This window comes from Schistocerca serialis, chromosome 4 (assembly GCF_023864345.2).
Source record: "Schistocerca serialis cubense isolate TAMUIC-IGC-003099 chromosome 4, iqSchSeri2.2, whole genome shotgun sequence".
Classification (NCBI taxonomy): Eukaryota; Metazoa; Arthropoda; class Insecta; order Orthoptera; family Acrididae; genus Schistocerca; species Schistocerca serialis.
Genome location: NC_064641.1, coordinates 416,653,239 through 416,665,540, shown reverse-complemented (window position 1 = coordinate 416,665,540; position 12,302 = coordinate 416,653,239). Strand labels below are relative to the sequence as shown.

The following is a 12,302-nucleotide window of genomic DNA, read 5'->3' as shown; positions in this document are numbered from 1 at the left end:
ATACCAGCTACGTTTTCGTTATTTTCCAATATTTCCAAGAGTGGTTCTGTCAAAACATCCCAGAATATAGGGCCACAAATGGAGACCTGGGGGCATCCCTTACTAATGTGCCTTATTATTGTATGTTCTGGTGATCTCCATATTACCCTTCTATCCTTGCAGTAATCAAGCATCGACATGTATAAGCACTTTGGAGTTCTTAGCTCTCGCAGTCTTGAGAACAGCGAAGGCCAGAACAGATTATCGAAAGCACCCTGTATATCAATCGTCACACCGACAACATACTTCGCCTGCGAAGTTGAAGTTATGTGTAATGCTTGATTAACTGCATCATCTATCGACCGTCCAGCCCGAAAACCGTACTGACATTGGTTGAGCCCGTAGAGCTCCCTATGGTCGCTCAGCCGTCCGCACAACAACCGTTCTTGGACCTTCCCCATAGTGTTCAGCAGGCAAATTGGACGGTAACTCTTCACGAATTTCGAATCTCTATCTTCCCCTTTTTTGATAATGGTTGCCTCAGCGATCTTCCATACCTTTGGTAATCTTCCCTGCAAGAGGCACTCATTAAAAAGAGCTGTTAGATATGGCACGATTTTACTTTTCAGTTGTTGTAACGTTTCTGCTGTGATCTTGTCTATTCCGGGGGATTTATTTTTCTTCATGGTGTCAATAGCACGACTCACTTCCTCCTGAGCAAATGGTACAACCACTCCTTCATCTGGATACTCTTCTTGCATCTTCTGTCTCAAGAGTGCCTGGTGTTCATTATCTGAAGCCGGATCATCACTTGGGAGTAAACTTTCCATTAAATATTCTGCCGAATCTCGCCACCCTGATGTAGTAGAACCATCTGCCTTCTGAAGCGTCGACAAAATGAGAGGTGTCTTAAGCTTCTCACTCACGATTTTATATGGTAAGCCCCACACATTAGTTCGAAATTCCTTTTTAACGAACGTTTCCCAGTGCTTTATTCTCGTATTGATTAATTCCTCCTTATAAACTGCTTTGATTTCCCGATAAATTAGCAACCTTCTCTGCTTCTCTCTGTCACCGAGAGACCTCTGATATGCGCGCCATGCCCTACGAACATTTCTCTTTAATTCTGTTAGTGTGGAACTCCATGGCACTTTCGAGCCGCGAAAGAATGGACGCTTAGGTATGAAGGTATTCATAAGGTTTTGTATATGCACCTGTATTGCTTCTGCTGTCGAATCAATGTCAAAGCCATTCCCCTCCGGCACCTGCAGTTGAAACTCCTCCCTCATGCGCTCCCATTCTGCTCTTTTGTAATCGAAGTAGGTTCCTATATAATTCTCCTCCCTGTTTACATTGTTTACGCTTACAAGGCTAAAGGTAATCATATTATGATCACTTGTAGTCACTCTGTTCAGTACTTCCCAGGCCTGTATCCTATTTAGCACACTTCCATTTGCCAATGTAATGTCGATATTAGATTTTGCCCCTGCTCTATTATGATAAGTTGGTGGAAACCCGGGTTTATTCACAATTATTAAGTTCTGCTCCGCAATAGCATCCTGTAGTTCAAGTCCTCTCTCGTCAGTTTCTCTACTGTTCCATAGTACTGATTTAGCATTTGCATCTATTGTGAAGATGTGATATCTGTTACCTCCAACCTCGTTGGCTCTTATCATTTTATCGAGATAGGGTTGTATCTCATGTGCATATTGAAAGTACAGGTTAGTTATGAGAAAGACACCCTCAGTTGTCGTTAGCTCCACAGTAACAGAGTGTTCATCATTTACCTGAGCAATTGTTGTCACTGATACTTCTCTTTTCAGCACCACAACGGCCACCATTGGATTCTCTCCATTCATGATCACTCTTGCACCCATTGGGCAATGTACCAGTCTCCCTTTCGTAGTGTAAGGCTCCTGGATACATATAATATCCAAACCTCGGTCCTCTGCAACCTTCCATATTTCTGTCATTACGGTGGTGCTACGCATAGCATTAATCTGAGCAACAGTTATATCTTAATTCCTTCTACTCATTAAGACTGTCTGACATGATTATAAAATCTAAAACCTGTCTTGTCGTACTCATAAACTGTTCTACCATAATACTCCACAAATTCCTTGTAGAGCTCCTCTTGATCAAATTTTTCGTTACGTCGGGTATATGCCCTCTGAAGTATCTCACCCAATTCTTTCTTCCCAGTTGGTAGATTATAACATCGCAAAAACATCCTGTTGGCAGTTCCGGGATATGGAAAGCCGATTGTATTCCCTTTTGGATGCCCTATTCTGACAATGTGCCTAAGGGCTACAACTAATACACTCATGTCTTCTAATCTAGAGAGTCTGTAATTCTCTTCAAGATCAACATAAATCGATCGAGGATCCGACTGTTTATAGTCATTTCCCTCATTTGTTGTAGGCTTCAGTGTGTCTCCACTATCTGTAAAGTCGGTCTGAGTACCAATAGTGATCATGTCGGGTTTATGACAGGGCTCGATAGTCTTTTTGCTTTTGCTCTTTAACTTTGACCTAATCCTGGAAAGAATTCCATGATTTTCAAGGCCAACGTTACACATTTTACTCCCTGCAGTGGTAGAGCTAATGGTGCTGTCCTGAATTGATGAAGAAAGCTTTTTCCCCTGTTCCTGGGGGAAATTACTACTGTCTGTGGTTTTGTTCTTATCGGTATCAACTATATTCTGATCATTATTTTCACTATTGCCTAACGCGAGATCTGACTTGTCCATAAGGTACATCTTATCTTCACTTGTAACTGTCATTTCGTCCTCTAATGTGTTAACATCCACGCAGTGGGCTAGTTCTAAAGTATGTAGAGGTTGCCTCTTCTCGCGTAGCATGTTCCTCCATGCAATTGCCCTACGCCAATTCCTAAGCCTCGTGGATGGTGGGTTATGTTTCCTACGTATCATATTCTTATCAGCTATTTGTGCAATTTCCTGACATTTGAAGTCTGTGCCTGGTATGAAGTCTTCACTATATCGTGATAGATTACTGTCCATAATCTGTACTTTCAATTAGTCTGCGCAAATATAGCTGATAGGTAGGGCACTGAGGACCTGGTGTATTGCACACCTTGCCTCTCGAAGAACACGGAATACACTTTGCTGGCTTATTAGAGTTCGGACAATTTGTTTTTTGGTGGTTGTCTTCACCACAATGTGAACACACAAAGGACTTAGCAGTACACTTTGCACTTCTGTGACCGAAATTCTGGCACTTAAAGCATTTGAAGGCAAAATAGTCTTTCACCGACAGTGATCTAAAATCCACATACACTCGTTTTGCTTCTACTAACAGCTTCCTCACTCTTGCACTTACTTCAAAAACATGGTTTACCTCCACCTTTCCTTTAGGACCAGTCTTAAAACAGGGTTGCATTTCTTCAAGGATCTCTTGTTTACTTATTTTGTCAGCAAGATTTTGCTGCCAGATTGTCTCTACTAGCTCTTGCTCGCCGATTTCACTTGGCACATCATAAATAATGATAAGAGGACGCTTCTTCCTAGGTGGCTCGCACTTCAAAGTTTCAGCGACTTTACTATTTGTAGAGATCTTTTGGATATCAGCAGGGGATTCAGTTTCAAGAATGAGAACACTGTTCACAGCATGCATACTTTTAATTTTGATTTGCTCTTTTCTTGGGTCTATCACACTTATAAACCTCTGCTTTGTTACTTTTGCATCACTCTCATCTTTTGATTTCACAAATAGTATATTCGGCGCCTTTGCTTGTGCAGATGCTATTTTGGCTTTGGTGGTGGGTACATTTTTACTTGGTTTTGCTACAACTTCAGCAAATGAAGGTGCAGCCACTTTTGGGATCTCGTCTTTAATAGTCTTGATTTCTTTGGAGATTCCCACACTCTTCTCAACAAGTGTCTCTCGCAGCCACTGGTTTTGCTTGACGAGCTCCTCGTTCCTACCAACTAATTTGCAATGGTACATTGCCCACAATGCTAGCTTGTTCCGCAATTCACTCATTACATTTACTGTAATCTTTTTGGTAGGTGCCATGTGTTCATCTATGAATTCCAAAATGTTAGTATAATAGTCCTCAACTTTATTTCATTTGGTGCCCCCACAACTTTCATCCCCCACATTTCCTTCCTCATCCTCTGAGGATGACATTATGCCAGCATATAGCACAGTCTATTGGACAAGCTGTGAGCACACACAATATCTCGCAACAGCGAGGCAGGGTGCGTCGATCAACTCTATTAACCCAACGTCTGGCCCACTCTCACCAAGAGTGAGATAGAGTCGGATTCAAAGTTTAGTGGCAAGCTGATGTTATACTTGTCCGTGGTACAACGATCGAACAAACAGCCGCCCAAAGACTCGTGGTACACAGATCGAACTAATGTCGCTCGTGGTACACAGATCGAACTAATGTCGCTTCCTGCCGCCTGTGGTACACAGATCGAACTATTGACGAACGTGGTACAAAGATCGAACTATGCACGCCTGTGGTACACAGATCGAACCATGTCTGACAGAGAATTTTGAAGGTTAATTTACTATTAATACAGTTATTTGACCAAACTTAGTCACAGATTAGATCACTTTCAACGTGATTTACGCCTCTAGGTGCAGAAGCATACCTGCTGCATCAAAGTTATATGGAGGGAGACTGTAGATAGGGACAGCGGGAATCTCGTTAATCCATTCATGCGCGTCACTAATTAGATGACGAGGCATTTGGCTATTCCAGCCGTCTTTATTCATTATTCATGAATAACACATATATGTTACAAAAAATTGTCATGTATATAGGTGTTGTTATACACGCCATTGTCCAGCACCGAGGTGGGACTTACAAGGCGAACACCAAAAGGTAATAATATGAACATATATATGCAGAAAAGAAAAGGAAACAAAAAACAAGATTAAACGAAGAAAAGACAAGGAAGAACAAAGACGGACATTCCTCCTGTGACAGGCCCCAGGAGTCAAGGCGAAGAAATAACCAGCATCCTATCCGACGCCGGCTCGCTCCATCAGCCTTTGCGCCGTCATATATTCGAAAATGCGATAGCTCGTGCAGCAGCTCTGCAGTACTCTTGTGCTAAGCACTGCCAGTTCTCGGGGTCGAAATCCAAGTGTGGAGAGGTCTCTTGCTGACGCTGGAGACCATACACCCCTCCAATTCAATGTCGCGGTGGACACTGTAACCTCCTCAACGTCTCGGTGCAGGTTGGAGATGGCACGCCTGATGGACGGCGTGTTGTAGTAGGCCGCTTTCTCGGAGTGACACCAGTCGAGCCGGAGATGGTCTCCGACTACCTGGGCGTCGATCACGCGGGCGATGCCGTCTTTAACCGCCACCACGTCAGGCTTGCGGATTCCCTCAGGTGTTCGGAGGTGGGGCTCCACAGACACATTGAAGCCCCTCTGGGCGAGTCCACGGGCGACATAGCGCACGATCGCGTCATGCCGCTTGACCCGGGACCCGGGCATCCTGAAGCAAGCCTGTAACACGTGGTTGGCGGTCTCCACGGCCTGGCAGCCCCCGCGGCATCTGGTGTCCGCCTCCCGCCCGCGACTGCGCCGTGCCTTCGTGGGGAAGGCGTTGATGCGGGCGCGGAGAGCGTCGATGAAGTTACGCCCAGATAGCAGGCGACTGGTGTCAGCGACCCACTGGTGTTGCCCCTTGACGGCGGCGAAAGATGACAGCGCCGCACCGTCAAAGGCAACATGCAGGCGCGCGGCCCACATCTCTCCACCCTGCGTCGACGATTTGAGGAGGTGGCCCTCCCACATAAGATGCCGCTCCAGCACCTCAATCTCACGCTGCACCTCGTCCAGGCCTGCACCGTCGGAGGCTGGCCCAATCTTCTTCAACGCCAGGAGACGGGACCGACGAGGTGTTGGCCCCATCCATCGGCATGATGGGATGCCGAGGCCTCCCTGGGCTACAGAAGCGTGGAAGTAGCCCAGGGGAGTGTCCGCCGGAAGGCGGAACCATCTCCTGACGGCGGCCCTGATGGTCACGTCTGCCGCTTTCAAGGCACCCACTCGGGTGCGGCTGAGGGCCAGCCCATGGTACAGGCCAGGCAGAAGTACGTTGGTGAGGGCGTGGAGGCGCTGTTGCGGCTTGAGCGGAGCTCGGGAGATGACGTCCAGCTGCTCCAACAGGTGGCGTCGTGGGTTGAAAACGCAGCGACCAGCGGTGGAGAATTGCAGTCCCAGGTACCGGAAGGTTTCACCCACACGTAGGGCGGGCACGGTGGCGTTGCCCGCTTTGAAGGTAACGTCGGCGTCGACCTTCACCTTCTTGTCGCGCCCAGACGCGACTAAGGCGAGGGTGAAACACTTCCGGGCGTTGATCTGCAGCCCCAGATGGGCGAGGGCTGCGACGGCTGCGTCGATGAGGGACTGCAAGCCCCTCGTGGTCGATGCAAACAGCTGGACGTCATCTGCGAAGGCCGCAGCATTAACTCTGCAACCGAGGATCCGAGCTCCGATGTGGGAGGGAAGTTGACTCAAAACATAGTCCACCGCAAAATTGAAAAGGAGGGGGGAGAGGGGGTCACCCTGACGCACACCCCTTGCCGGCTGCAGGGGCACGCCCACGCCGGCGCCGCCCGCTATCACTGTCGTGCTACCCTCGTAACACCTCTCGACGTACTCAATAAAGCAATCCGGAAGGCCATGGGCCCTCAGCACTGGGCGGAGGGCAGCATGGTCCACCGAATCGAACGCTTTAGAGACGTCGATCGATGCCACAAAAACAGAGCGACAGGAGCGGACTGCGTCGGTGAGAGCAGTGTCCAAGATGAAGGTGTTTCCCAACATCCCATCCCGGGGGATGAATGCCCGCTGACGTTCGTCCACAGCACGTGCACGCATCAGGCGTGACGCGAGAACCTTGTGAAAGGTCCCCGCCAGCACCGAGCAGACCGTAATGGGGCGAAAGTCAGCGGGGGATGTTGGTGCAGCCGTTTTGGGGAGAAGTGACGTCCGCGCGCGAAGCAGACGCTCGGGGAGGGCGCGGGCCAGGAGGAAGAGGTTCAAGAGTTTCACCAGGACTTCATGCGGCTGGCGCCGCAGCTCCGCTGGAGTAAGGCCGTCCGGCCCGGCTGCCGATCCCCTGGGCGGCAAGGCAGCAGCGACCTCCTCACGTGTGACCGGCCCCCATAGGCACTCAGGAGCGACAGGCTCCGAGTGCGGGAGAAGGCGGTCACGGATGAAGCCAGCGGTGGAGATCGGCTTCTTAGAGAAGAGGTCCGCCCAGAAGTCCAGCAGACCGGGGATGTCGGGTGGCGGCTGCAGCAGGGTGCCGTCCAGCAGGCCGCGCACGCAACGTGCACGCGACCTACGGAAGGCATCCTGTGTCCGCGCGTACTCCCAGCGGCGCCGCTTGCGCTTCTGCAGCGGCGGGGCGGCAGGCGGCCGCTTGGATGGTTGGCGCGGCCGCTTCGTCCTGGTGTTCGTCCTCTCCCCCCTGGACCCGACCGACGCAAGGGCATCCGAGAGCATGCCCAGGATGACATCAGGCGGCGTGCCCCGCCCCAGACCAATCACTCGGTCTAGAGCAGAGAAACGCTGGGCGGAAGCAGGCAGCTCCGCGAGATGCTCCCAGATGGCAGCGTCAGTCGGCCCCTCCACAGGCGACCCGGTGGCGTCGGCCGCGAAGTCCGCAGCTGCGTCGCGGGACGGTGCAGCGCCATCGCCCGCGTCCGGCGGCTGCGTCGCCGCTCCCCGGCGGGACGCCGGCTCTTCCCCCCGACCGATCTCAAGTGCCTCCATGAATTCGCGGACAAGCTGCTTGTGGGCAGCTTGCCGCCGTCGGCACTTAATTGCCTCGAGCGTTCGGTCGGGGAACATCCTGATCAGCTCTTGGTTGACAAAGAAGAACCGTGCGTCCCTCTCGAGGAACAGCTCCGCCTCCGCTTTGGCGAGCGAAAGGACTTCTTCTTCCGTCCACCTCGCGCGGTGCCTCTCGGTGACGATCTCCGCGTTGGCGGCTGCAGGGTGTTGGCGGCGGCGGTGGACCCCGAGACCGTTCTTCGTGGTAAATGTGCAGTGGCACTCACTGCAAGCAAAAGGAGCTACACAAACTATCGCATTTTCGTCACAGCCGGTTGGCCGGATAGGTGCTGAGGTAGCTGGGGTGGCACCTTCAGCGGAAGGGCCACCATCTCTTCTTTCTTGTATGCTGCCCCCAACTATAAAGGGATAATGCGAGGGGGGGCTGGTAACCCCCCCAAGCCCCTGGTGCGGTCTTCCACTCAGCGAAATCAGCGGGCCCACGTGAAGGGGAGAAGACCGCAGGGGAGGAGAGGCTAAGAGGGCTAGCCCCATGTATTGCGCATCACTCCCCCAGTAGCTACAACCCAAGGAAGGTACCTCGCCGCAGCAGCCCGACTACATCAAGACCCCGCTTCGAAAAGCCGAGTCTGGATGCAGCCACACCGCCGCAACTTGGCCACCTTAAGAGAGTCATAGTTACTCCCGAAGAGAGTCATAGTTACTCCCGCCGTTTACCCGCGCTTGCTTGAATTTCTTCACGTGGACATTCAGAGCACTGGGCAGAAATCACATTGCGTCAACACCCGCTAGGGCCATCGCAATGCTTTGTTTTAATTAGACAGTCGGATTCCCCCAGTCCGTGCCAGTTCTGAGTTGATCGTTGAATGGCGGCCGAAGAGAATCCGCGCACCCGCGCGCCCCCAGAGGAGCACGCTAAGGCGGACGCGGCCTCGCAGCAAGGAAGATCCGTGGGAGGCCAAGGCACGGGACCGAGCTCGGATCCTGCACGCAGGTTGAAGCACCGGGGCGCGAACGCCGCGCAGGCGCGCGCAACCTGCACCGCCGGCCAGCACGAGGCCGACCAACGGCGAGAGCAGACCACGCCCGCGCTAAACGCCCGCACTTACCGGCACCCCTACGGCACTCACCTCGCCCAGGCCCGGCACGTTAGCGCTGACCCACTTCCCGACCAAGCCCGACACGCCCCGATCCTCAGAGCCAATCCTTATCCGAAGTTACGGATCCAATTTGCCGACTTCCCTTACCTACATTATTCTATCGACTAGAGGCTCTTCACCTTGGAGACCTGCTGCGGATATGGGTACGAACCGACGCGACACCTCCACGTGGCCCTCTCCCGGATTTTCAAGGTCCGAGGGGAAGATCGGGACACCGCCGCAACTGCGGTGCTCTTCGCGTTCCAAACCCTATCTCCCTGCTAGAGGATTCCAGGGAACTCGAACGCTCATGCAGAAAAGAATACTCTTCCCCGATCTCCCGACGGCGTCTCCGGGTCCTTTTGGGTTACCCCGACGAGCATCTCTAAAAGAGGGGCCCGACTTGTATCAGTTCCGCTGCCGGGTTCCGGAATAGGAACCGGATTCCCTTTCGCCCAACGGGGACCAGCACAAAGTGCATCATGCTATGACGGCCCCCATCAACATCGGATTTCTTCTAGGGCTTAGGATCGACTGACTCGTGTGCAAAAGCTGTTCACACGAAACCCTTCTCCGCGTCAGCCCTCCAGGGCCTCGCTGCAGTATTTGCTACTACCACCATGATCTGCACCGACGGCGGCTCCAGACAGGCTCACGCACAGACCGTTCTGCGCCCACCGCCGCGACCCTCCTACTCGTCAGGGCTTCGCGGCCGGCCGCAAGGACCGGCCATGACTGCCAGACTGACGGCCGAGTATAGGCACGACGCTTCAGCGCCATCCATTTTCAGGGCTAGTTGCTTCGGCAGGTGAGTTGTTACACACTCCTTAGCGGATTCCGACTTCCATGGCCACCGTCCTGCTGTCTTAAGCAACCAACGCCTTTCATGGTTTCCCATGAGCGTCGATTCGGGCGCCTTAACTCGGCGTTTGGTTCATCCCACAGCGCCAGTTCTGCTTACCAAAAGTGGCCCACTTGGCATTCCGATCCGAGTCGTTTGCTCGCGGCTTCAGCATATCAAGCAAGCCGGAGATCTCACCCATTTAAAGTTTGAGAATAGGTTGAGGTCGTTTCGGCCGAAAGGCCTCTAATCATTCGCTTTACCGGATGAGACTCGTACGAGCACCAGCTATCCTGAGGGAAACTTCGGAGGGAACCAGCTACTTGATGGTTCGATTAGTCTTTCGCCCCTATACCCAGCTCCGACGATCGATTTGCACGTCAGAATCGCTACGGACCTCCATCAGGGTTTCCCCTGACTTCGTCTGGGCCAGGCATAGTTCACCATCTTTCAGGTCCCAACGTGTACGCTCTAGGTGCGCCTCACCTCGCAATGAGGACGAGACGCCCCGGGAGTGCGGAGGCCGCCGCTCCGTGAAGGGCGGGGAAGCCCCATCCTCCCTCGGCCCGCGCAAGGCGAGACCTTCACTTTCATTATGTCTTTAGGTTTCGTACAGCCCAATGACTCGCGCACATGTTAGACTCCTTGGTCCGTGTTTCAAGACGGGTCGTGAAATTGTCCAAAGCTGAAGCGCCGCTGACGGGAGCGATTATTCCGCCCGAGAGCATCCCGAGCCAACAGCGGCGCGGGTCCGGGGCCGGGCCAGGTAGGTCCGTCATCCGGGAAGAACCGCGCGCGCTTTCCGGGAGCCCGAGCGCCCAAAGGGGTGAATCGACTCCTCCAGATATACCGCCGGGCAGCCAGCCAGGACACCGGGGCTCTGCCCAACAGACGCGAACCGAGGCCTGCGGAAGGACAGGCTGCGCACCCGGGCCGTAGGCCGGCTCCCAGCGGGTCGCGAAGTCCTACTAGGGGAGAAGTGCGGCCCACCGTACACCGGAACGGTCCCACCCCGCGGCGAGTGGAAAGGCAACCGGACACGACCCCGCCGCGGATTGCTCCGCGCGGGCGGCCGGCCCCATCTGCCGAGGGCGGAGGCCATTGGCCGGATGGGCGTGAATCTCACCCATTCGACCTTTCGGACTTCTCACGTTTACCCCAGAACGGTTTCACGTACTTTTGAACTCTCTCTTCAAAGTTCTTTTCAACTTTCCCTCACGGTACTTGTTCACTATCGGTCTCGTGGTCATATTTAGTCTCAGATGGAGTTTACCACCCACTTGGAGCTGCACTCTCAAGCAACCCGACTCGAAGGAGAGGTCCCGCCGACGCTCGCACCGGCCGCTACGGGCCTCGCACCCTCTACCGGCCGTGGCCTCATTCAAGTTGGACTTGGGCTCGGCGCGAGGCGTCGGGGTAGTGGACCCTCCCAAACACCACATGCCACGACAGGCGGCAGCCTGCGGGGTTCGGTGCTGGACTCTTCCCTGTTCGCTCGCCGCTACTGGGGGAATCCTTGTTAGTTTCTTTTCCTCCGCTTAGTAATATGCTTAAATTCAGCGGGTAGTCTCGCCTGCTCTGAGGTCGTTGTACGAGGTGTCGCACGCCACACCGCCAGCCGGCTGTGCACGCTACCGAGTAAGTACCGGTATGCGAACCGCCAGGCGAAGGCCCCCATCGCACGTTTAAGGAGACGCGGCCGGCCCCACAGGCGGCCACGATACTCCCAGGTCTGCGAAGCGGGGCAAACGCCGCGCGCTTCAGTATACGTAGCCGACCCTCAGCCAGACGTGGCCCGGGAACGGAATCCATGGACCGCAATGTGCGTTCGAAACGTCGATGTTCATGTGTCCTGCAGTTCACATGTCGACGCGCAATTTGCTGCGTCTTCATCGACCCACGAGCCGAGTGATCCACCGTCCTGGGTGATCTTTTCATAGTTTCAACTATCTCTTTCAAGACAGTTGCATAGGCGGGTCTGAGGCGTGTGGCGGCCCCTGTTCTAGCGTTCAGTGTCCAACGGCCTCACGCACATCGAAAGACATGCAGTCTAGTCGGTAATGATCCTTCCGCAGGTTCACCTACGGAAACCTTGTTACGACTTTTACTTCCTCTAAATGATCAAGTTTGGTCATCTTTCCGGTAGCATCGGCAACGACAGAGTCAATGCCGCGTACCAGTCCGAAGACCTCACTAAATCATTCAATCGGTAGTAGCGAAGGGCGGTGTCTGCAAATGGCAGGGACGTAATCAACGCGAGCTTATGACTCGCGCTTACTGGGAATTCCTCGTTCATGGGGAACAATTGCAAGCCCCAATCCCTAGCACGAAGGAGGTTCAGCGGGTTACCCCGACCTTTCGGCCTAGGAAGACACGCTGATTCCTTCAGTGTAGCGCGGTTGCGGCCCAGAACATCTAAGGGCATCACAGACCTGTTATTGCTCAATCTCGTGCGGCTAGAAGCCGCCTGTCCCTCTAAGAAGAAAAGTAATCGCTGACAGCATGAAGGATGTCACGCGACTGGTTAGCAGGCTAGAGTCTCGTTCGTTA

General features: G+C 53.3%; 1 pseudogene; it reads right to left on the bottom strand.

The window, feature by feature from the left end:
• Positions 1 to 11,526: 11,526 nt before the first annotated feature.
• LOC126476494 (5.8S ribosomal RNA) lies at positions 11,527 to 11,680 on the bottom strand (annotated as a pseudogene).
• Positions 11,681 to 12,302: the final 622 nt, after the last annotated feature.